We start from the raw sequence: 25063 nt of genomic DNA, 5'->3' as shown, positions 1-25063 counted from the left end.
GGTCGATTTGACCCAACACCCAGGGCACTCCAAAACAGTAATCTCTGCGGGATAAACAGTTTTGAGAAAAATTATCTTGTTTTTAAGGGACACCCACCAACAGGGCCTTTGCCCCCAGGTAATCCAATAGCAGTGACCTAACATAGGTCTCCAGTCTTTTCCACTTACTCTTGATGTCAATATTTTGGCGGAATAAACATTTATAATGAACAAACTACATATTGGAGGGGGGTTTTCAGCTGGTGGCAGAGAACAGAAACTGACTCCATGAGACAGGTGTAAAACCAAACTTAAATAAAGGTTTTATTACAAAACAACAAACAGAAACGCTTGTGGGCGTTTTTCCTGCAGGCAGAGTACAAACTGCAGCTTTTTTCCTTTTGTAGCCACGGCCAGCTGCAACCAATTAACCCAGAGCTTACAGAAACTTTTTAAAGGTACACCTGTTTCTGTGCAGAATGTCTCCCAACACTACAGTTTCCACATGATCTAAGGAAGGCCATTGCTAGTTGATCTAGAGGGTGGCAACTCCTTGCAAGTGGCATTTAGGCATAGCGAGATCAAAGTACATAACACCCCTTTGAGTCTGCCTGGGACAGCCTTAACTGCATATGAATAATACCCTTTCAATGTTGGATTTTCCGCTGCCCATGTCTCTTGGAGGGCAATGATATTGAAATTTTGGTGATAAAAAGGAATGTGGGGCAGTGGGCAACGGAATTTGATAGGCAGCTGTTGTAGTTTGCAGGCCACTATCCACCCCCCCCCTTACCAGTTCTCCAACCGCGGACAGGACGCGAGGAGTTTTAAGGCACAAGCCAAACAGTAGAAAGCTGCCACCACTTCCTTTCCTGGGCCAACCCTAGAATAGTCCAAGGAGGAAAACCCCCTTTCGATATTTACTGTGTCACTGTACCGTGATGCAGACAGAAATCCAACAGGTAAAACCAGTAGGTGTCCAAAGTGGCCAGGCGCTGGTTTAGCTTCTCCGGGCAAACGTACAGAATTCAAAAAGGCAAAAGTCCTTTTTCCAAGTTTATTGAAAAGGTCACTCGGAAAATAAAGGCTTGCACATTTCTTAAAAGTTAAAAACAAGAACATAAAAAAGTTGCACAGTATAACTGACTGAACTACATTTAGTGAGCATGTTTTTAAAAGCATAGCAAGTCCTTAAGATTTCTTAGCTGGTCAAGCGCCCTCAGGCACAAACACCAGGGCAAGGTCTTCTGCTGAGCAAGAGGATTTGCATGGCAAGATGGTCTGCAATTTGCATCTCAATTCCCCAAACCTTTATTCCTGAGAATCCCATGTGGATAAATGGTTTAGGGACCAATCAGGTCTTTAATTACCAGTTTGCCAATGGCTGTATGCGGAGACAATAACTTGATTGTCAGGAGACTCCGAAAGCTGAACTCTGTTTAGTCTGAGACCTTGAGGATCAAAGACTCCCCCTTCATTCCCAGACACATATCAGGCTCTTTGAGCTGCAAATCGCCTGATAGCCTTTTCACACCAATCCACATCCGTGACTCCCAGCTGCCAGAATTTACAAATCAGAGAACGGCTTCTTCCTGCCCAAAGACAGGAGGCAATTTGATTCACACCTTCAAAGACAGAGTTCTACAATTAAAGAAACCAGATACACATTCCCCAGGAGTCCACAGTTTTAACTCTCCCTCACAATGCTTCACTCCTGCATGAACCAAAGTTTGGACATACTAGGATTTCCTAACTTCACTATAGGAGCAGTTTGGACTCTGATTTAGTTCATAGCTTTTAAATCCTTTTTGTCTCAGGTTGTTTCAAAAGGAGAAAAAATGTTCTGAAGATCCACCTCCTCTTAGGACCTTGATCGATATTGGAGGTTACCAACCATAACCGCTTTCCAAAGTGTCTAGCAAAGGTTCCCTGGTGGCAGACGACAAGAACTGTAGTCATACTTGAATGGAGTCAAGAATTACTTTATGCAAGCATTTGGTTATACAAGCATTTTCTTTCTCTTTTCATATATGAGCCCTGAGCATATCCCACACACCAGTAGACGACATTTTTTGAATAAGTCCACCTGGTCGCCTGCTCCATATCAAGCCATAGCTTTACCCCTTCTTCATCCATCCAGCCTTTTTCATTCACATGTACAAAATAACCAACAAGGAACTTGAGTTTCGGCATTGTTTTTCTTTTAAAAACAGTCATTGGTCTCAGTTTAGCGCCATCAGCTGTGCATGTTAGAGGGGAGTTTTTCACTAGTGGCAGAAGATAGAGACTGTGACACCATGAGACAGGTGTAAAACCAAACTTAAATAAGGACTTTATTATAAAACAACAAACAGCAAAGTTTCTGGGTGTTTTTCTTGCAGGCAGAGTACAAACTGCAGCTTTTCTCCTTTTGTAGCCATGGCCAGCTGCAACCAATTAGCCCATAGCTCACATAAACTGTTCTTAAAGGTACAAACATCTTTCTGTGCAGAATGATTCTTTCAACACCCCTCTCATTCAAACAGACGCAACACTACTTTAAACATATACAAAACATATTTATGCATCATGCACAACATTTCCTAATTTTGTCGCTAGTTGTGCATGTTTCTCAAAAGTTAAGTGCTTTCGTAAATATATCAGCCACATTTTCATGCTCTCACAGTATTTTAGCATTATCAGGTTTTGCTTCACATTTTCAGTCACATTTTGATACTTAATTTCTAAATGTTTGGATTTATTTTTAAACTGCTCAGACCCAGCCAAAGTTATTACAGCTTGATTGTCTTCCCATATTTGAACTGGATAATCACATTGTATATCTAAATCCTTGAGAATTCGAACGTAAATAAAACTGGACTTCTCATGTCCTGTTGTTTAAATTGTTTTTTCACCTTTTTGATGGACAGTTTTATTTCCAACCATATCAAAATTCATTGGAGTTTCATCTATATTTCCAATACTGCTTAATGCATACCCATGTTTAGTGCGCTATTGTATTACGTATTGATAGAAACTATTTACTTTGCTATCAAGATCTGCAGGTAATTTTGGGGCAATTTTTGTCTTTTGCTACAGTACCATATTATGCCTTCCCATGAATCTAGTACACCATGTCAATTAAACTTTAATTAGTTTAATGTTAAGTAAACGTCCAGTGTGCTTCCGACGCTGACGAGGCCTGCTCGTCTTTTTGGAATGAGGCAGTCTCACACCAGGTTAGCTTGAAAGGATCTCACACACCAAGGTGGATTTTGAAGGGATCTCACACAGCCTCCAAAGCTGTTGCCCGCCTTTATTGTAGTAGTTCAGCAAAAGCATACAACAATGTATCAGAAGCAAACAAAGAAAGTACAGTACATCACGTCACTCTCAGACCATGTTACGTGGACCAATCACTACATTAGCATGAACTGTTCACGCGTTGTCCATGCCCCAAGCAGCATGTTGCTTTGCCCTGTAAGAAACTTCTGCCCATGCGCTTATGCATAAGCAACCATTTTCCCACACGACACCATAAGTCTTATCTCAGCAGAGAATTTCGTGCAGCGGTTGAAGAAGGCAGGAGAGTCAGTACCTTTCAATGAAGAATCCTGGAGCAAGCACTTTGGAACTCAGGAAAAACTTTATTTACAAAAGAAAACCCTGGCGATAAAGCACACATGCTTTTACCTCACGCATAAAGAAAACTTTACTCTAAACTTAACTCATATCCGCAAACACGCCCATGGCCACAAACTGAGTCTGCGAGTCAGGTAAAAAAAGGGGGGAAGGGGGGAAACACACGGGTGAACTGACTATACAAACTAACTCACATTCCTGGATGCTTCATGACTTCCAGCTGCTCAGTGATTAGAGCGACTTGTTACCTCTTAACCCTTTAGTACCAACACACCAGGATACAGTGGCCTTAAATCTGTTGCTGTGATCTGGGTTAGATTTGGCCACTGAAGTGCAAACAAATGTATTTTATTTTGTGTCACTACATAACCCTTTTGGCGATGCTCATTCACCGTGTCTGCTACATGTTTTTCGAGTTCTGGCCAATGTGGGGTGCCTCTTCTTAATGCACACTTACCCCTTGGCATACTCTTTAATGCTTTTTCATTTGCTTTCCGGTCCTGAACCATTTTTTCTGTTAGTCCATATTGTCTTGCAGCAGCGCAGTTATTATGTTCCATGGCAAAGTTTACAACTAAGTTTGAAACTGGCTTCGTATTTCTTCTTGCTGGTGGAGCCATGATGGGGTTTTGACTGTTGGGCATTTGTATACTGTCCTGTATGTACCTTACTGGCAATTGTACCTTACCGGCAATTGGCTGGGTGTTGCATACAAAGCCTGCTTGGACTGGTCAGCTCTCCCTGCCTGCCCAGCCCTCGCTGTCTCCCAGACCATCAGAGTGGTAGCGCAAACATGCCTCTTTCACCCGTCTGGCCCGCCCTTGTATCCTATTTACCACCTCCTCTGCCTCTCAGATCTCGCACATGTGCTCCTGCGCCGCTTCACTGCAGTCCTCAGGAGCGTGATCTGAGAGGCAGAGAAGGAGGTACGGTAATAGGATACAAGGGCGGGCCAGACGGGTGAAAGAAGCGTGTTTTTCTGGGCACAGTGCCGCTCCATCTTTTTCCCATACCCCAGACACCTGCAGCTTGCTCCGCTCTTCACTTGCACCTTCCCAGTGAGACGCCCTCTCACCTCGTCATTGGGACCACGTTAAGTCACTTCTTCCCACAAATCCTGGTGAGTGGATTGCTGCTTTCATGCGGTCGCAGCATATGGCAGGGATGCGGCCACGGCCGTTTTTGAGCTCCTCCCACCATATGTGGCCACGGCAGATTCTCCAGTCCGGCTCGGAAGTTTCAGCGCCCGCCCTATAAGACGACCCCCGGCGTATAAGAGGACCCTGACTTTTGAGAAGATTTTCCTGGGTTAAAATGTCGTCTTATATGCCGCAAAATACGGTAAATAGGTACTGCTGCAGCGGGAAGGTAAATGGCGTTTCCGTGTGCCTCCCTGGCTTTCCAGAAGAGACAGCCATGCTTGCCACATGACCTGAAAGCTGTACGCTGGCTCCCTCTGCCTATAGAGCGAGATGAGCGCGCAACCCCAGAGTCATCCGTGAGTGGACCTAATGGTCAGGGGTACCTTTACCTTTACTATGAAATAAATAACAGTATCGTAGATGATAAAAATTAACATTTTTTTTCCTTACGTGCACTGATGATAGTCATTGGATGGGAGGGCTTTTATCCATTTTTGCAGTCACACTAATCAATCAGTAGCTGAACTGGGTTCCACCCCCCCCCCCAAAAAAAAAACACACAACAAAGGCAGAAGGCCGAGTCCCCCAAAACAAAGGGAAAAGGCACAAGGCACACAAAAAAATACCATGAGGCAGAATCCCAAAATTTTCCACTCCCAGAGGATGGGTGGTCGTCCCTGAGCGGCGACCTTTCCTGCGGTAGAGCTCATGCTCAGGAGATTAAGGTTGGTGCAAGCACCGCCACATTCGGAGGTGTCAGTGGGAGCACACATACATTTGCAAAGAGAGCGGCCTACGAATGTGTAATTGTGGTCAAGAATAGCGTTCTGGGACTAATTGACACAGAACCACCCAGAGACCCTATAAGCTCGGAAAGGAGTGGAATGGTTCCAATATGGGGGTGAGGATGGGGAGAATCGAGCACCAGTATATTGGACCCGAGTCCGGTTAAGGGGTATGGGGAGCAAGGGCATTCCCCCAATTGCATCTATGGGTCCAAGGGTACAAACAGAGCAGCTGGTTTTATTTGCAGCCTGGGCTACCATTTCCGCCAGCTGTAACCAGCGATTATAGGGGTGTTGAGCCCCCCATGGGCGCATTTGTCGGGTAACCTTAATCAGGGAGTCCATGAGCGGAGGCTGGGTGGTGGTCTGTTTGCCACTGGCGGCCAGCCCTAGGGAAATTAACAAAAGGGCTAGCACTGTTGAGGGTAGCGTCCAAAGAACAAGGACCGCTTCCATGGACAGATTAAAATTAGTCCCATTGTTACCAAGGAGCCTCCTAACCATCCCAACCACCACTTCTCCCTAGCCCAAACCATAGTTGCCTGGGTGGTACTCGTAGGGGGCAGGATTCGGGCGCCCTGGGCTTTCGGGTCTGTCTAAACAGTGTGTAGGTAATACCCTGGTATGCCCGGCCTGTGGCTGAACCCCTGGTGTGCAGTTGAAAGGACAAATCCCTGGGGTGGAGGTTCCCAAGCGGAAAAAGCGGGAATGCACCCACAGGAATATATAGAAGCATTCAATTTACATATACTTGGAGTGAGAATTCCCACTGGGATGTTATTACCACGGACAATACAGACAGGGGTCCGGGCAGGATTGGTGGAATTGTCTGGGGGGTGAGTTCATAGTACTGGAACGTTGGAGACGCTGCCGGTGGGCGTCCCTCCCATCCACTTCTGGGTCCTGATGGCTTCTTCAGCCGTGCGTAGAGGTATCAGCTTCCGGAGTGATACCAGCAGGGCGGTCGTCTGCCGAGCGTTTGGCGATGGTCAGCCGGAGGGGGTCTTGTGAATTGGGGATCACTGTCCAGTCAGTTATTGCCCTTTTCACACGAGTATGGTGGACCCAAGGGGTGATGCTTGCAACCTTCACGGCAGTGGGTGTGGAAAGTAGTACGGTGTAAGGTCCCTTCCAGCAGGGTTGTAGCGGAGTCTGGGACCAGTCCTTCACCCACACTTCGTCACCAGATCTAAAATGGCTGTTCCTCTTGTTGCTTCTCCCACTTTCTGGACAATGAAGTTGTCTGCAAGGCCAGTGAGGAATCTGTTTGACCTTATGCTCTTGGCTGAGTTTGACATCCAACAAATATCCGGGTAATTGAAGTCCCCCATTACTACTATCTCCCTTCCTTTTGCATGCTTGGCCATCTGTTCCAGGAAGGCATCATCTATGTCCTCCGTTTGGCTTGGGGATCTATAGTAAACTCCCACAATGAGGTCACTGTTTTTCTCTCCCTTAATTTTGACCCAAATGCTCTCACTTTGGCTTTGAGGTTCTAAATCTTGGATCTCTTCACAGGTATACACATCCCTGACATATAACGCCACTCCTCCTCCTCTCCTTTCTTGTCTGGTCTGTTTCTCTGAAATAGATTGTATCCCTCCATTATTACATTCCAATCGTGGGACTTATCCCACCAGGTTTCAGTGATGCCTATTATGTCATATTTAGTTTGCTGTACCAAGAGCTCAAGCTCATCTTGTTTATTTCCCATGCGTTGCGCATTAGTGTACAGACATTGAAGTCCATTAATCATTCCCCCGTGTCTCCTATTTAAGGATTTTTTCCTCCCACCACTAGGTCTGCGTGCTGTTTGCTCCATTTGGTCTATGACATTTGGATGATCATCTTCATCAGTTGATAGACTCCTACCTTCAGGAGCACTGTCTCCCTCCCCCACATTAGTCAGTTCAAAGCCCTCCTGATGAGGTTTCTGAGATTTTTGGCAAAAACATTCCTCCCAACCGTTGTGAGGTGCAGCCCATCACTTGCCAGAAGTCTACTTTCAAGAAACTGCAGTCCGTGATCTAAGAATCCAAACCGTTCCTGTTTACACCATTTGCGAAGCCAGCTGTTCACTTCCACTATTTTTCCCTCTCTCCCTGGGCCACGTCGTTCAACTGGGAGGGCAGATGAGATGACAATTTGTGCATTTAATTGCTTCAATTTCCTGCCCAGAGCCTCATAGTCTCTTTTGATCTTCTGGAGGCTATTGCTTGCAGTGTCATTGGTTCCCACATGAACCAAGAGGAAGGGGTATTTGTCAGTGGGTTTTATGATTCCTTGCAGTCGTTCAGTTACATCTTGGATCTTAGCCCCGGGGAGACAGCACACTTCCCGAGACATCTTGTCAGGCCCACAGATCACTGCTTCTGTTCCCCTCAGTAGGGAATCCCCTATCACCACTACACGCCTCCTCTTAGGTCTGGTCGGGGTTCTTCCGTGAGCTGTCTGTTCCAAGGTCGCCTGCACATTCCCTGAGGACTGACTTTGCTGCTCGTCTTCATATACCTGATCAACTGTAATGAGGGAGAGATCCTCAAATGGAGTCTGCTCTTCGTTTTCCATGCTAGGGGAGAGGACCTCAAAGCGATTGTGTATTTCTAAACAATCAGAGCGAACCCTGGGCCTCCTACTTCTTTGAGTCGCGTTTCTCCATATATCTGGCTCCTGTGTTGGTGAACTAGCCTCCTTCTGAGGGGAGTCCCCTGTCTCCTCCTTGGTGGAGACGGTGTGCTCTGTTGCTTCCAAGAAGAGCTCCAGCTCTAATTCTTTGGAGCGTAGCTACACATTCCTCCAGTTGCTGGACTTTGTCCTTTAGGAGGGCAATCAACATGCAATTGCTGCAGGTAAAGCTGCCTGCAACCTTTGGCAAGATGGCAAACATTGCACAGGAACCGCAGGCGACTGCAGTTGTTCCCTCCCCCTCCATCTTGAGAACGTGTCGTTGGGGGTGGCTACAGCGGTCCATCATAAAAAGCATGAAGACAGGACAAATAACCCCCCCCCCCAAAAAAAACCCTAGGTCTCCCCCAACAAACGTTGGAGACTAGCTCCCCTAAATCTAAAAGATGGATCAAACTGCACACACCGCTAGGCAGGAGGTTTTGGATATCAGTAATATTTCAGATAATCCTTGAATATAATCCGTTCTTGATTTACTTTTTGCATCGAATATCCTCTTACCCGCCCTGTCATTTTTGCCATTTGCAGATATTCTAATAGTTTAACTTGCCATTCTGATTTTGTGGGTGTAGTTTCATTTTTCCAGTACATTGCAATTAAAATTCTGGTTGCGGATGTTGCATACATAAAGAGAGATCTTTCTTTATTTCAGTTGACATTACCCCTAATAAGAAGGCTTCTGGTCGTTTTGTGAATGGGATTTTAAACATCCTTTTTAGTTTGTTATATATAATGTCTCAAAACTTCCTAATTTTTCCACATTCCCACCCCATCTGCATAAATGATCCTGTCCCCTCATTACACCTCCAACAATTCTCCGATCTGCTCTTATACATTTGGGTCAATCTGGCCTGGGTGAGGTACCACCAATATACCATTTTCATAATATTTTCTCTTAACCTATAACAGGCTGTGAACCTGATACCCTTTTTTCCAAAAAGAGTCTCTCTCATTGGTTCATATAGATATTATGACCAAGATCTTGGGCCCAACGTACCATTGCACTACTTAAAAGCAATTACTTCCGCTTTTACTGCAGCTGCAATGGGTGAGCTCTAATCGCAGTAAGAGAGTCGGGGTGTACTGGGAGGGTCAACGTTGGGCTAAACAACCCCTGAAAAGGCTTGGAAGCCCAAGCCAAAGGAACTTTGGCAGTGTCTCTTTGGAGTCCCGGCACCCCTCACCGGAAACCCCCCGGCAGGGGGGGTGGGAATCCAGGCACAGAGAAGAACATTGAACAGACAGGTGGAAAACCTCACATTCCTGAAGCAATGACAAGATGGTAAAATCTCTATTTTCATATCAAAATAAACGTAAAGTGGTAGCGGCAGCAACAAAATTCAAAAGGAAATAAGGCAAGAAAAAAAAGGAAATTTATGAGAAAAGAAACCTCCTGAGTAAACCCAAAACGGCTCATTTAAGGCCTCCAGAAAAACATTGGAACTACTGGCTCATGCAAGGGGAGTTAGGCTAGATACCTGAACACTGAGAACTTCTCCAGATCTCCTGCAGAACTCCCCCAGTTCAAGCTTGGTCGTTTCCCACACAAGCCCCAAAACTTGAAGATCAGCGGTACCTGCCTCTATCTTTTTTTTAAAAAGATCTTTATTGGCTTTAGAGATTTTCCAAATTTAACCTACATAATACATCCCTTATTTCTTTGAACCTTAATACTTCAACTCTAAACGAATTTGTACTTTCCTTCTGGTTTCTCTGTATTTTCTTTATATTTACGCATTTGTCATGCTTCTTTTAAATGATCGTGTCTCAATAAAAGAACAAAGTCAGTTCTGAGCACAATGTGTCAGCAATTCCCCCCCCCCCCCAATTAATACATTATCAAACAACATTCCCATTGCTATGAAAAATATGAGTGGAGCAGATCATTTTAGAGCTACATGCAGTCCATTTTGGGGCACCTAGCAACTGAATTTCCTGTTAGGAACCTCCAATAAAGAGTGCAGCAAGGAGTTGGACCCACCAAGGAGGGCATCATGCCAAAAAGAGGAGGTGCTCTTCTTGTGCTGATGTCCCCAGGGGAAAAAGCAAGCCATTTGCCTCTAAGCGTTGAAAGTGGACCTGAGGACATAATCTGACCAGGACATGGTTCCCTGGGTTTCCAAATCTTAAGGGATAGCGATAGTTAAACTAGTTGTATTCCAGGTGAAATATTTCAAGCCATCTATGGGTTGTCTTTTTGGAGCGGTTCTTGGGCATCACGCCTGTCAAAGACAAGGCATATAAGTGACGGGAATAGGAAACCGATAATGACTCCTGTGGTTTGAATGACCCACTAAGGAAGATAATAACACGATGAAATTCAAAACAGTAACAATTGCATATTCATTCAATATCTAATTAAAACTATTCAGTTTAATTCAACAAAATGGATGGACGTGGTCCAGTGATGCCAACTTTTCAAAGTCTGATAGTTACATCTCCAGTGCCCCCTTGCCTATCGGCGCTCCCTCTCATCACAGAAGTGACCGTTGGTCACATGTCGCATCTTACTGACTGCGCACCTAGCAAAAGAAGGCTGGAAAAGTAAATACTATTTTTTTCAATTCAAAATATGTATGTCCTGCCTTTCCAGCGCATTCGGCGTTGCTCAGAGCAACTTCACAGCAATTAAAATAGTGGGTTTTAAACAGGCATCACGCCCACCTGTGATTTTTATACACACGTTTGTCTGTGCTCACATCCCCCATTCCTGGTTTAGTTTAATTCAACAAAATGGATGGACTTGGTCCAGTGATGCCAACTTTTCAAAGTCTGATTGTTACTTACATCTCGAGTGCGCCCCATGCCTATCATCACCCCCTAGATATGGGGCAGCAGCACCCACTTTCAATTGCATTAGGTATCCTGGACCTACTCAGGTTGGCGCAACCCCAACATGCACTTTCCTTGGATTTGAAAGTTCATCTGGAGTTGGCTGGTGCCAGTGCAGAAGAAAAGATTTTAATGAATACAGTGGAACCTCTCGGAACGAACGAAATCCGTTCCGGAGGTCCGTCCATACCTTGAAGCTGCCAGCGTGCATGTGTGGACCGCGGCAAACCTGCCGATTACTTCCAGGTTTGCCGCGGACGTTTGGCGAAATGGACGCAATCGGAGGCTTGACTCTGCAAGTGGTTTTGTCTAGCTCTCGTAATAACCTGACATTCTCCTGCTGCTAACATCTAAAATCCTGCATGCATGGATGGTACTTTATCAAATAGTGCAACAGGGTCTTCCGTGAAAGGTTCATCGTTTTGACTTCTTACAGTCAGTTGCCTTGGTTCACCCAGTGGGCTTCATGCAGAGTGGTCTAACCACTGCACCACACTGCCAGAAGGGGCAGCAAGGGAGAAAGCTGATCTCGGGACCAGGGTCCCTTCTGAGGGCTGTGGCTGGAGAAGCAAAGATGGAGCTCACTAATTCTCTTCCTGTTTTCTTTTAAAACTTTAGAAAAAAAAGAAGTAGAAAAGGAAATGCTGATTCAGGACTTTTTAATTAACTCTAGACCCTTATTCCACACAACAAAAGGTGATCTTTTCCACCTGGGAGCTTCCCCCAGCTTCCAACTCTGGGAGGTATGCGTTATCACATGTTCCTTGGGAAAGAACAGAAGAAAAGAAAGGCGCTCTCTCTCTCTCCTTCAGAGTGGATGCCCCTGAAGTCTTCTTGAATCAGAGACCTGCCTCCTCCCTACCCAATGAGCCAAGATTCTCTCTGGTGGCAGAGCAATCCCACACTGAGAGTTAATATCTGCCACAAGTCCAAATGGTGCCACAGATAAGACATTAGCTGTATCAGGAGGATTTTTCCAACTTCTCCACTTGTGGGTGGCCAGCTTGCAGGCCTGCTGGCAAATATCTAGCCACTTGTCCTCCATAGATCCAGGTTCACAAATCCCTGACAAATAATTTTTATTCTCCCACCATGAAGAACTGGCAGGTAAATATTCCAGGCATCTTGATTTAGCCTCAGGAGGCTAAATAAAGTTGGGTGGTGGTCCAAGTCATGACCACCCCGATCTCTGGAGCACCCCTCAATTCTCTGCAGACATATAAGGTGGCATCTGTATCCCATTCTGCTTCTGCCACCCCCCAGCAGCAAGCAGCAGTGCCCACACGGCATTCCTACTCCCTTCCAGCCCAACACCTGAGCCAGCCGGCAGGGGCAGCACCTAGCTGCCAGCCTGGCAGCTACTCCAGCTACCATATAGCTTGGCTTTCCATTTCTCCTAAGGGACCCACTTAGCGTTTTTTTTTTTTTTTTGTAAATCACATTGGTTGCAATTACATGGCTGTGACCAGGGGGCCCTTCCACATCATTGAAATGACAGACCTGCATATACACAACCGATAATAAATACATACCAAATAAATTGTCCCCACGGAGCATCAATCACTTAGAAGTGTAGTAAGTTCTCAGCAATCGCAGGAAGTTTGAGGAGGCTCCTCAGGTTGAAAGTGAGGGAGGGCTCTTTATCAATGCTCCTTCTTCTTGCTTCACTTGTGACTGTAGAATTGAGTGCTTTAAAGTTGTGGAAATGGCGAGTTCCAGGGACGTCTCTGAAATGGGTTTTGAGTGCGCCACCACAGGATGCAAAGTACAAGAATCAGAAGTCCAGTGGTACCCCCGCACCTCATCTTGGATGAAGAATGAAAAGTTTTCACTGAAATCCAGTAGAACAACGGCAGTGTGTGATGGAAGGTTTTCTTTTAAATTTTTAAGGAAGGCAGACTGTGACTTTGCTATGAAAGAATGAGGAATCAAATGTTCTATTTTGTCTGTCAGATCATCAATGAACTTACCTAGTGTTGAAGTGGTTTTGATCAGGGGTCCCCAAACTAAGGCCCGTGGGCTGGATAAGGCCCGAGGGACTCGTTTATCTGGCCCATGGCGACCTCCGCTGCCACCGCCCGCTCTTACTGCCCACTTCTGGGTCGGAGGAGCACCGGAAATAGCTTGTGCGCATGCGTTATTTGCCAGACCCACAACTACCAGATCAGCGGTACCCTGACATTCTGGTTTCTCATCCATTTCCTAGCAGAGCGGTCTAACCCCTGCACCACACTGCCAGAAGAGGCAGCCAGGGTGGAAGAGCCGATTGAGGGGGCAGGGACTTTTCTGAGGCCTGTAGCTGGAAAAGCAGAGATTGAGGGGTCTCCTTTTTTTGCTAGATTTTGTTGAAAGTTTTCTCCATAATATAAAGTAAAAATCATACTAATCTAATTAAAAAAGAAAAAGATTGCAGTTTCCTTTTCTAAATTAAATCCTAGACCCTTAATCCACACGGTGGGATATTATTCCCACAGTTCAGATGTTGGGAGGGAACCCAAACAAGGGTTTGAGGAGCTATTTCAGCCCGTTTGCTCCCAAAACTTTTATTTATTTCATTGAATTATGTTGCATACAATTAGAACAAAATTTAGTCATCAAACAGATTAAGTAAATAAAAGAATAAAAAATAAGGAAAAGTAAACATATAATATAGAAGAAAAAAATATGAAAGCGAAAAGGAGAAAAAATATACATATACGTATATATAACTTTAATAACAGTAAATCATTCATTGTTAGACTAACATTTTACAATTCTTAAATTAAAACACAGAACTACATACAAAGCTACCTACAAAACAACAAATAAAGACTTCTGCCACAAAACAACTTGGACTCGTTGGCAGGATTTAAATAAACATTTACGAGTTTATTTACAGAGAACAAGAAATATAACAGGCGATAACAGAACTTTATGTATAAAAAGCAGAATGTAACATTTGGTGTAACAAACCAGAAATGGAAGTTGGGGAAAGTCAACAGGGAAAATGAATGCTAAGTGATGATATTGAATATTTGTTATGAGAAAAGAAAACCAATATTTTTTTTTAAAAAAAAGGCTTCCGCCAATACCGCAGCAGTTCATTGTTCTTAGTAAAGATATTTTCCTGTATTTCAGTTGGTTCCTCATCTTGGTATCAGGACACTATTGCTTTTGCAGTGTCTCCCCCCCCCCCCCCCTGCTGCCAGGGAAAAGCTCCAAAAAAGGCCGCAAGGTGCCTAACCGAGCATGCTAAAATGCGGCCTAGCTTGGTGGAGGGACAAATCCCCCCCCCCCCAGGCATAAGTAAAGAAGGCTGGTTACTTACCTGTCCGGCCGTCTGGACACACTCCTGATCTTGATCCTGATCCTGGACGCGAGAATGGCAAAAGAGGCTTGAGCCCAGGAGTCAGCCTCCTTTCTTTTAGCCTTAGGCCCGCCCCTGGCCGGCCGTCCATTGTCCTCCCTGGCCGAGGGCGGGTCAAAGGCCAGCTCAGGCAGGTGGGTGGCACCCGCCCAGGTAAGCCTTGCTCGTTGCCGCAAACCCCGCCCACCTGTGGGGAAGGGAGGGCGGATATTGCTGTTTGAGTCTCTTCCTGTGATTTTTTCCAAATCCGAAAGTTTAACTGTTTCAATCTCTGATACTCTTGTCTGTAAACCTGCAACTTCTGATTTAACCTCTTGGAGGTCTTTACGCAAAATTCCAAAATCCTTTTAAAATTCCTGGAGACAATTCGTATTAGCTCTGACCTCTGTTGCAAGACTCTGCAAACCCTGCGTATTATCTTTCAAAAACTCCTGTATTTGCTCATGGAAAGCCTGGTCTTTAGAGTCTTTTCTTGTTTGTGCCTTTTCCCCAGACCCATCCGCCATAACACCGCTAGCAACTCAGATTTCCAAGGTCAGAGATACTTTTATTTCAAAACAGGAATAATAAGCTGGACCGTCAGACAGCAACTCCAATTTGCAAGTCAAGGCAATTAAAATATGGTCCCAATTTTTCCAACCTGCCCTTCTTATTTATTTTCCCCTTTCACTCCTTAAAAAATTCAGATAGAGATATGTTGCCAGTTTTTACTTTAAGGGTTAAAATGTCCGTCAAGGCTGAAGCGGGGTCCAAGGCAAGGAGTCGGGTGAGGTCAGGAACTCTGGCAGAAGAGCAGGACAGGGTTCAGGCAGGAACTAGCAACCAACAATGTTGCTCCTGCAACTTGGGACTGGGGCTGGCTGGCTTTTATCTGCCCTGAGGCATAGGGCGGCCCTGATCCTCAGGTGACTCGCCTCTCCTGGCCTGGAGGTGAGCACTCCTCCTGCGAGAACTTAGTTCTCTCTTCCCTGAGCCTGAGCTCAGGAGAGGCTGGAGGGTTACTGGACCCAGAGGCAACCTCACCTTCCCCTGACAGGGCTGAGAGTGGAACACCTGCAGGCAATGGGTCCTCACTCAGCAGACGTCTCCACCTGAGGATCCAGTACAGGGAAGGACCCTTCAGGCTCAAGCCCCAAAACCCTGGCTCAGCTGGTTCTGGAGGTGGGGACTCCTGTGCAGGTTGGGATTCCTCAGGTTCAGCCTCCGAGTCCGAATCCCAGGTCATCACACATTCCTTCTATTGTTACATCACAATGGCTGCTCGCCGCTCTGACCGGGTCACCGCTTCCAAAGAGTCAAGCAGCTTTTAAAGAGCCTTTTTAAGAGCAGGTATTTCAGTAATATTAAATTCTCTTCCCCCCTTCACCTGCTTTGGGGGGGGTTAATAGATTCAGTCTTTGGAAGTTTAAAAGTCTCTGAATCTTTTCGCTTGGCTTCGGCAACGTCGCTGCTCTCCCATTCTCTCGGCGGGTAGGGACTGATTTCCGTTTTTAAATTCCCTTCTCCGTGTCCAGATTGTTCCAAATTTTAAACCAAATGTAAAAGGTACCCACGGCACAGTCCTTAAATGATTTTAGTGTTGGAAGAATTGACCGCTAATGCCTCAGTCTCGCAGCTTCATACCATCAAAGGAAGCGTTCCATCCGTTGCGCCGCAGCTCCAGCCCCCTCGCTCTCGGTGCTCAAAACAGAGCTTGCCAGGGAGGGGGGAGCCCTCTTTTGACGCCCGCCGGATCCCACGTCCTCAAAATGCTTGATTTGAGGTTTTTCCTGGGGGTCTGCTATGCTGGAGCAGTTTCCCCCCCGACAAAGAGACCCCCGACTGTAATGGCACGCGATCAACCGGAAGCTGAAGTTATTGTTGTTCTCAAGGAATAATTTACTAATCTAGGTTTATCTTTGGAGCCCGTTTCTTAATTTGTTGTTGTGGTTTAATACTGCTTTTTTCTTGGGAATTCCCCTTAGAAATGGTAGTTTTAATTTAAACAGGTTTCACACTAAATTACTCCTCACAGTCCAATCCTTTGGTGCGTTGAGCTCTTTATTAACTGAAGTTTTCCTTTCTTAATTTCCTTCTTAACCATTTGCTGGCAGGAGAAAAAAGTAAAAAGAAACACTTGTGGAACCAACTCTTCCGTCACAGAAAGCACAATGAGTAGACCCAAAGTCCTTGCCTCTTCTGCCACCCTACGGTAGAGGGATTCTGCAACCTCACGCAGAGGCTTGCTTTCCCTTCGCACGTGAGATGCTGCTGCTGCAATTTCCTAGAGTGAACCCAAAGCCCTTGGCTCCAGGGGGAGCTCTGTCCTCCAGCTGCCTGCAGCCATACAGGCTTGAGCACACTCTCTCCTTACAGAGGGCTGTCGAAATGTCTTGGAAGTCAGTTGGGCAGGTCCAGGGACTGGGATACTCTCCACTGCCTAGTTTGAAAGGCTGGTTTGGTTCCTTAACTTGGCTCAGTGAATGTCTCTCCTTCAGAAAGGAAATCAATATGGCATTTCTCACTTGTTGAAACAGAGCTGGTGCCCGACATCCCTTGCTGTGTGTGGTTTGCACAGAACGATTCTTGCCACCACCTCTTCCTTGCAGACTAGGGGATGGATTTTAGGTGTGCGGCAGCAACAAGAGGCCCGTGCAATGGCTGGGTTAAAGGTTCAGGCCACGCTAGCAGGAAGGACATTCCCAGTCCCATTCTGCGACTATTGGATATTGCAATTTGGGTTCCCAACCTGCTTACAGCCCTTAAATGCATCCCTTACGTATACAGAGTATCAGACTTTAGGGGCTGGCTCCCCTCCATCTTTGGGAATCTTTGTTTAATTTGATGCAATCTATGGGTTCTTTTGAGTATGAATCCCCTCCGCCGCCTAGTTTGGAAGGCTGGTTTTAGCTCAATGAATGAAACCATGGGAAAGAACAGAAGGAAAGAAATGCCTCTCTCCTTCAGAGTGGATGCCCCTGAAGTCAGTCGGGCATTTCTCACTTTTTGAAACAGAGTGTTATAAGTAAGGAATATGGACACGGGAGAAATAATACTTTATTATGAAAGGATTTGATAGGTTTAAGCAACAAGTTAGTTAATCCCAAATGAAGTATGGAGATGACGGGAGGTTAGATGTATTTTAAGATGATTTATTGTCATGGCAGAGGGGCCATGCCCCTTCCAATCAGGCCAGAATTTACCTTAATCTGGCCGCCTGGATGATCCTGATCCTGGAAGGAAGAAAACCAAAAGAGGCTTGGACAAAGGGGTTGTGGCGATCACACAGGGTCCCCGGACGTTTCACTGTCTACTGATCCCTGTGCCACCACTTGATTTCTCGCTGCCCCCACCCAGGCCCTACCTGGTACAGTACTGAGTCAGGACAGCGCTAAATTGGAACATAAACTTCTGTTTATTTATTGCAGTTTAAGAAGCGTGCAGTTTCATAAACGGTATCGGTCATTTAAAATCATGGGGTGCCTATCCAGACCTATAACTTCCCCTACCTGCTCTCTCACTAAACCACCTGTGGTGATCACACAGGGCCCGTGGACGTTTGACGGTCTGTTGACCCTGTGCCACCACGGTGATTGCTTTCCCGCTGCCACCAACCTGTTTCTCTTGGGTACACACAGTCCAGACAGTTGTTAATATTAATTCAAATAAGCAAGTATATATTATAAGCCTTAACAAGTTTATGGTTTCAGATAATTTTTCTTGTCAGTTTCTTAATCTTAGTTTCTATACCGGCTTATACCTTTCCTAATAACTGCTAACTGATTATCCGAACTGTCTATCTGACACATCCTATCAGTTTCTCTCACTCCCTCACAACACAACTCGACCAACCCACAGACTTATCCTCCCTCTTCTTCCTTCTCCAACTCTCAACTGACTTCCACACAACTCCAACTCCTCCCCTTGGGTTCCCACTGACCAGACACGTCACACTCATTTAACCCTTTCCTTATGACCCACCTAGGAGGCAAACGGCACACCACCTCTCAGATATTTACTTGTCTTCCTAGCCCCTAACTAGTCTTCCTAGCCCCCTAGTCCCTCTGACTCCACCCCCTGGGTCCTGATTGGGTAACCTGTTTACCTGTTTCACCTCCAGCACTCTCATATGCTAACATCACAGGGGTCAGCCTCTTTTCTTTGGCCTTAGCCCCGCCCCTGGCCAGCCATCCATTGTCCTCCCTGGCCAGAGGATGGATCAAAGGCCGGCCCAAGCGGGTGGGAGGCACCTGCCCAGGTGAGCCCCGCTCGGTGCCGCAAACCCTGCCCACCTGTGGGGAAGGGAGGGAGGAAATTCTGACAATAGGTATCGGTCCTCTTGTTAAATGAACGCTTATTTTCTGTTTGGGAACACCTGGGATTTGATTAGCCAAGGCTGCCTGTGATGTAGTAGGATGCAAAGCTGAGGCATCCATTGCAGAAGCTTGATCCTGTTGTGTTTTGGGGGACTAGAAGATGTCTCTGACAACCCAGTAAAAGAAACATGATCCTCACTGATGTATCTCAATTCTGGGCTGAGCTTTGAAGGTTTTTGTGTAGTCCAGCAGGGCCAAAATTGACAAAGTTTGCTGATCCCTGCCTTAGGAAAAAAGCACACCAAGAACTTAGGCCAATGTAAGTTTCAAGAGTGGGAGTGGTCCCTACTCACAAATCTATAGTCAATAGTGACAAGAACTAATCCATTCCAAAGTATGTATTCTGACAAGGATTACAAACTCTTCTTAAATGAGCGTTTATTTCCTGTTTGGGAACATCTAGGATTTGATTAGCTGAGATGTAGTAGGATGCAAAGCCGAGGCATCCATTGCAGAAGCTTGATCCTGTTGTGTTTTTGGGGGGCTGGGGACTAGAAGATGTCTCTGACAACCCGGTAAAAGAAACATGATCCTCACTGACGTATCTCAATTCTGGGCTGAGCTTTGAAGGTTTTTGTGTAGTCCAGCAGGGTCAAAATTGACCAAGTTTCCTGAGCCCTGCCTTAGAGCATCTCCTGGCAGTTCTTGGCTGTCCTCAGCTCTCCAGACACAATCCAGCTCACAGGCTCTCTCCCTTTACTCCAACTGCCTCCTTTGGAAGTTTGTTCAATCAGGAGCTGCTGCTATTTGACTGTTTGCTGGCAGGTTGGGGGGGGGGGGCAGTGACTCAACTTGGTCAGTAAACAAACCTTTCCGTCACGCCTATAAGTAAAAATCAATAAAAATCTGAGGTTCTGCCCCCCTCATCAAAAATCTTGACTACGTGCTACTGGTAGAAATGTATCTATTTGAATCGTTGGTTTTCAAATAGAACATGCTTTATTTATAATTTTTATACTTTATTTAAAATACAATTACATAAAATGATAGGAGCATAATGAAATATTGTTGAAGCAGAAAAACAGAACAAGCAGCTCACCCAGGCAGAGTCTCTCGATTCTTATATCCTCACCTGCCGTTGTGCACCTTTTCCTGCCTTTACTGTTCTGATTTTGTAGCGACTGAGTCTCCTTATACCTCTTCAAAAATTCAGAAAAGCCACCTTTGGTTAAGTTTCCACCAGCTTTTCTTCTGATTTCTTCATAACTGTAGCCTTGTTTACTTAATAGTACTATTTTACATCGCTTACTGGGTCACCAGTCAACTCTTTGTGCCATTTCTTTAATTTTATTACGTTTTACAAGCTGACTAAATGAAAGAACACTGAAAAGATCAACTTGATAGCAATCACGTAACTCGCTGACAAATGTCCTCCTCTCAGCTCCAATACTTAACACCAGTAGCTGAATCCTACTGTGACCTGCTTAAATCATTGCCCAAACAAGATGACGCAGATAGGTTACCTACCCTTGGTGTAGTAATGTTGGGACACACGGCCCTTCCTCACCGGTCCTACAATCCAGCGGGACCAGGCTGAAAGAGGGAAGGTGCCGCCACATTTACTTTTTTCAGGACAAAACACAACAAAAGGGGTAGTTGGTGCCACCACTCCCTGTCTGGGGATAGCCCAGAAGATTAACCCAAGGGAGAAGGTTACTCTTCCTGGTTACCAGCTGCCCCACCCTGCAGTTGCTTCCACAAAATGCAGGCAGAAATTCAACAGGTTCCACAAATTACAGGCAGGAATTCAACAGATTCAGTAGGAGGCTAAGTGGTCAGACTTTGGATTCAGGCTTTCCCCCAGAAAGGCACACAGAACAAATAGGAAAACCCTCTTTTTAAAATTTATTTAAAAAACAAGATTAAACATACTTAAAAGTAGGCACATTTCTTACATGGTTCAGACAGAAAAAATAACAGGATTGTAAAGCATCGCTAGCTAAACGTACTTACAAAGCGAGAACACAAGAAAAGTTAAGGCAGTTTGTAAAGTTCTCGGCTGAATCCACATCTCAAGTAGGCAATAGACAATAGAAGACTACACCTGGTCTGGAGGGCCAAAAGTGCCGACAGGGGTCGTTTAACTGCCCCACGAGCCGCCCCCAAACTGAGCTGCCCTCTTTGTGAGTCCCCGTGTGCTGCACTAGACCAGCGTGGCGTGGGGACTCGCTTCCACGGCGCTGAAAATCGCATGATGCACAGGCGCTGAAAAATGTGTCGACGCAGGCACTGGAAATTGCGGGCAAGCGCACTCATGCACGCCCACAATCAGGCCCACAGAGAGAGATCTCTGCTGGAGTGGACCAACCCAGGCAAGGTAAACCTTGCTGACCCCTGCTCTAGACACTCATGCTCATTGGCTACATTCAAATGAAGGAAAGTACTGCATATCAACTTAAGCAAGATATGCTTTATTTTTCTGGTTATTTGGCTACAACTTTTGATAGAATGCAGGTAATTGAGCCAACTTGGTTGCATTACATTCTTCATTAAATCATCTTTCCTTTTTTTAAAAAAAATAATGTCTTTATTCATTTAAAATACAATTGTACAATAAAGGTAAGTACAACAGAATTAAGCACAAAAAAGAGTTTACCAGTAACAAGAAAATGTCAATTAAAAAAACCAAATATATATACAGCATAATGTCTTATCCAATAAAGTCTTCTATGAAAATCTTCCAATCCTTCTCATTATACTTTTCCTATTGTCTTGATTTTATCGCACAGTTTATTTTATAACTTTTTCCATATATTCCTCTAAGATGTTTATTCCATTTGTTTATTGTACACAAGTATCATTCAACTCTACTAGGATGATACCATTTTTGCAATATAGTCTTATATATTCCTTAAATAATTTCCATTCTCCGTATTCTTCTTGATTTAGGGCTCCCCTGACTTTTCTGGTCGGCTTTGCTAATTGGAAATACTCTATCATGAGTGTTTGCCAGCCCGTTGTTGTTGGTGTTGTTTCACATTTCCAACTTATGGCTACAAGTATTATTGCAGCCGTGATTGCGTACATAAACAGTGGTCTTGTGTTTTGCTTAATTTCTATTGGCAATATTCCTAATAGGAGATTCTCTGGCCTTTTTTTGACGTTAAATTTTAAATAATTTCTTAAATTTGTCATATGTTATTCCAAAATTCGCTTATAATTTTGCAGGTCCACCACATGTGATAGTAAGACCCCATCTCCTTTTTCCATCGCCAAAATGTTGGTGAACTACCTTTGTACATTTTAGCGAGTTTTGACGGGGTGTGATGCCATCTGTAAAGCATCTTCATGGTATTCTCCCTCAAGTTGTAACATGCTGGAAATTTGAGAGCTTGCCGCCAGTCTTTCCCGCTGCTCCATATAGATAGTATATCCGAAGTCTTTCGCCCACCTTATCATTGATGTTTTTACCTGCTCCTCTTTCACTTCCCACTCTAAAAGAAACTCATACATTCTTCATATATATACTTTGCCTTATTATATATTAATTCTCTTTCAATGATGGAAGTTTCTTTGGCAAGACTTTCTTGTCTGTACACAATTTTTGATTTAGTTGGAAATATTGTATCCAATCAGACAGGTGGGATCTAACTTCATCGTATTTTTTAAAACTTGGCTTATCTTTGTCTGATTCTGTAGGTGGGCCACTCTCCCTTCATGTTTTTCCCTTTAACTGCTATTGGCTTCCGCTGGAGATGTCCACAAAGGTATCGTTGGTTCCAAAATTCCTCTATATTTACTCCATTAAATCATCTTTCCACTGATACATAATTTTATGGTATTACTCCAAAAAGAAGTAAGTGGTGTTATGAGCCATCAAACCTCGGAAATACACTTTTCCCAAAGGGTTTCCACAATTTTGGCCACTAGCATATGCCCCAATAGTGGGATGCCCTCTCCAACACACAGCAGAGCTCTTGGATTTTATATAAGCTAGACGTCTAGGTGTTAAAGACCAGCCATGTGCGATTTTGACGCCTCTTTCTTGTGTCATTGGCACAATGGATTTATTCTGAGCTTTGATCCACGGTCCATTCCATGCCTCTTCCTCAATTTCTAAATCTCTATTTGATTCCCACCATCCTCTCAAATTATTCTGGGGAGGGAAGTTGACCTCTATAGTTGATTTATACAGCGATGATATTAATCCTATCGTTGCTATATTTTCTTCTACTTCTATTTTTTTTGTATGGTGTTAATTGTCTTGTGGCTTCAGTTTTAATCTTAGAGGTTATTAGAAGTTACCTTAGTTGTGTCAGGAATGCATAGTATGAATGTTAGACCCAAAGAAAATGGAAAATTCACAAGGCATGGTATGCTGGCAAGCGAAGCGAGAAACTAGTTTTTGTTGGCATGCAACCAAGGGAACGGGGGCAATTGGCAGACCCCCAGCTGACTCCAGCCCACCGGCCGGTGTGCCGGGCAAACTCCAGTCCTTGGACAGCATGAATCTGTGAGCTTCAGAAGCTAGGGCACGCTACTCAGCAGAGTAAATGCTGCACAACAGAAGTGACTGGAGAGGTTGCGTGAGCATATTTTTGTTGTTTAGTCGTTTAGTCATGTCCGACTCTTCGTGACCCCATGGACCAGAGCACGCCAGGCACTCCTGTCTTCCACTGCCTCCCGCAGTTTGGTCAAACTCATGCTGGTAGCTTCGAGAACACTGTCCCACCATCTCGTCCTCTGGCGTCCCCTTCTCCTTGTGCCCTCCATCTTTCCCAACATCAGGGTCTTTTCCAGGGAGTCATCTCCTCTCATGAGGTGGCCAAAGTATTGGAGCCTCAGCTTCAGGATCTGTCCTTCCAGTGAGCACTCAGGGCTGATTTCCTTAAGAATGGAGAGGTTTGATCTTGCAGTCCATGGGACTCTGAAGAGTCTCCTCCAGCACCATAATTCAAAAGCATCCATTCTTCAGCGATCAGCCTTCTTGATGGTCCAACTCTCACTTCCATACATCACTACTGGGAAAACCATGGCTTTAACTATACGGACCTTTGTTGGCAAGGTGATGTCTTCTTTTTAAGATGCTGTCTAGGTTTGCCATCGCCTTTCTCCCAAGGAGCAGGCGTATTTTAATTTCATGACTGCTGTCACCATATTTGAATGAGCATATTTACAAGCATTTTATTCAGCGTACATCAGGACAAAAGGAAACATGTCTGATATCCTTCCTGTCCAAAGCAAGACAGCATAAAGCAAAAGCTATGCACAAACGGAAGTTCCCAGCAAGCTGTGCTGGAGTGTAAACAACAACAACAATCTTGATTACGGTCCAAAGATCCAACAAATAGTTACAAAGCAATACACAATTCATACAGCCTACCTCCAGGTTAAACAAGCATTTTGTTCAGAATATAGGGATCATTGGTTCTTGCAACCACCGATAAAAACTTTGCCACTGCTAATGTTCTAGCATTTGTCCGGTCTTCCAATAGGAACCTGACATAGTGAGCCTCTGATTTCCCCGGGAAAGGTACCAGCAAGGGTAGTATCAGTTCAGCCCTGGCTTGCTCATATTTTGCACAATGCAACTAAATATGCTTTATGGAATCAATGTCTTGAGCACACGAGCGAAGTCTGTCCTGGCAGGGAACTCCTCTCAACCTGCCATCCAACACTGCAGAAGGAAAGACGTTTAGTCTGGCTTTGGTGAAAATCCTTCAATAGTTTGGTACTGTCAGGTTTTTAATGTAAGGTGTTAACTTAAAGACATGCCCATATTGTACTCCTACTGCCAGCGGACTACAGACTGCAGTGTGATCGAGATTGCAAGTCACTGTGTGCATTATCCCATCATCTTTGCTTTAACATCTTTTGGGAAGTGTGAACAGATACGTGACACACAACAATCATGCCTGTTCCTTCAGGTGGAAGGGAATATCCCAACAGTTCTATCACGGCAGAATGTGTGACTGTGTCCAAAAAACATTGGTGTTGTTTACTGAAAGCAAAAATTCCCGGACAGAAACAGGGAGGAACTGGCAACACGGACATGTGATAAACGCCTAGGGCACACTGTGTGTTCTGAGCTCTGTTGAGGATGCTGAGTGTTGGCTATTTGCAGTATGGTAGTGCTTCAGAGAGCTTGCTGGGGAGACCATGCATTAAAAAGGGACTCAAAAATAACTTAAACAAGGTTTTACTAAGAAAAACAAAAACTCCTTTTACACTAAATACATTAACAAACAAATACGACCCAACCCATCCCCCAGGGTAATGGCAGAGCTAGGTGCTGCTCCTTATATACTACACCCAATTGCTGACACAGCTTAATCAGCACAACTCAGCAGCACCTGCTATGTTTCACAGCTGTAAAGC

Source organism: Podarcis tiliguerta, assembly GCF_965153285.1.
Source record: "Podarcis tiliguerta genome assembly, chromosome: 6".
Lineage (NCBI taxonomy): Eukaryota > Metazoa > Chordata > Lepidosauria > Squamata > Lacertidae > Podarcis > Podarcis tiliguerta.
The sequence above is the reverse complement of the archived record's forward strand: the minus strand, read 5'-3'. Positions refer to the sequence as shown.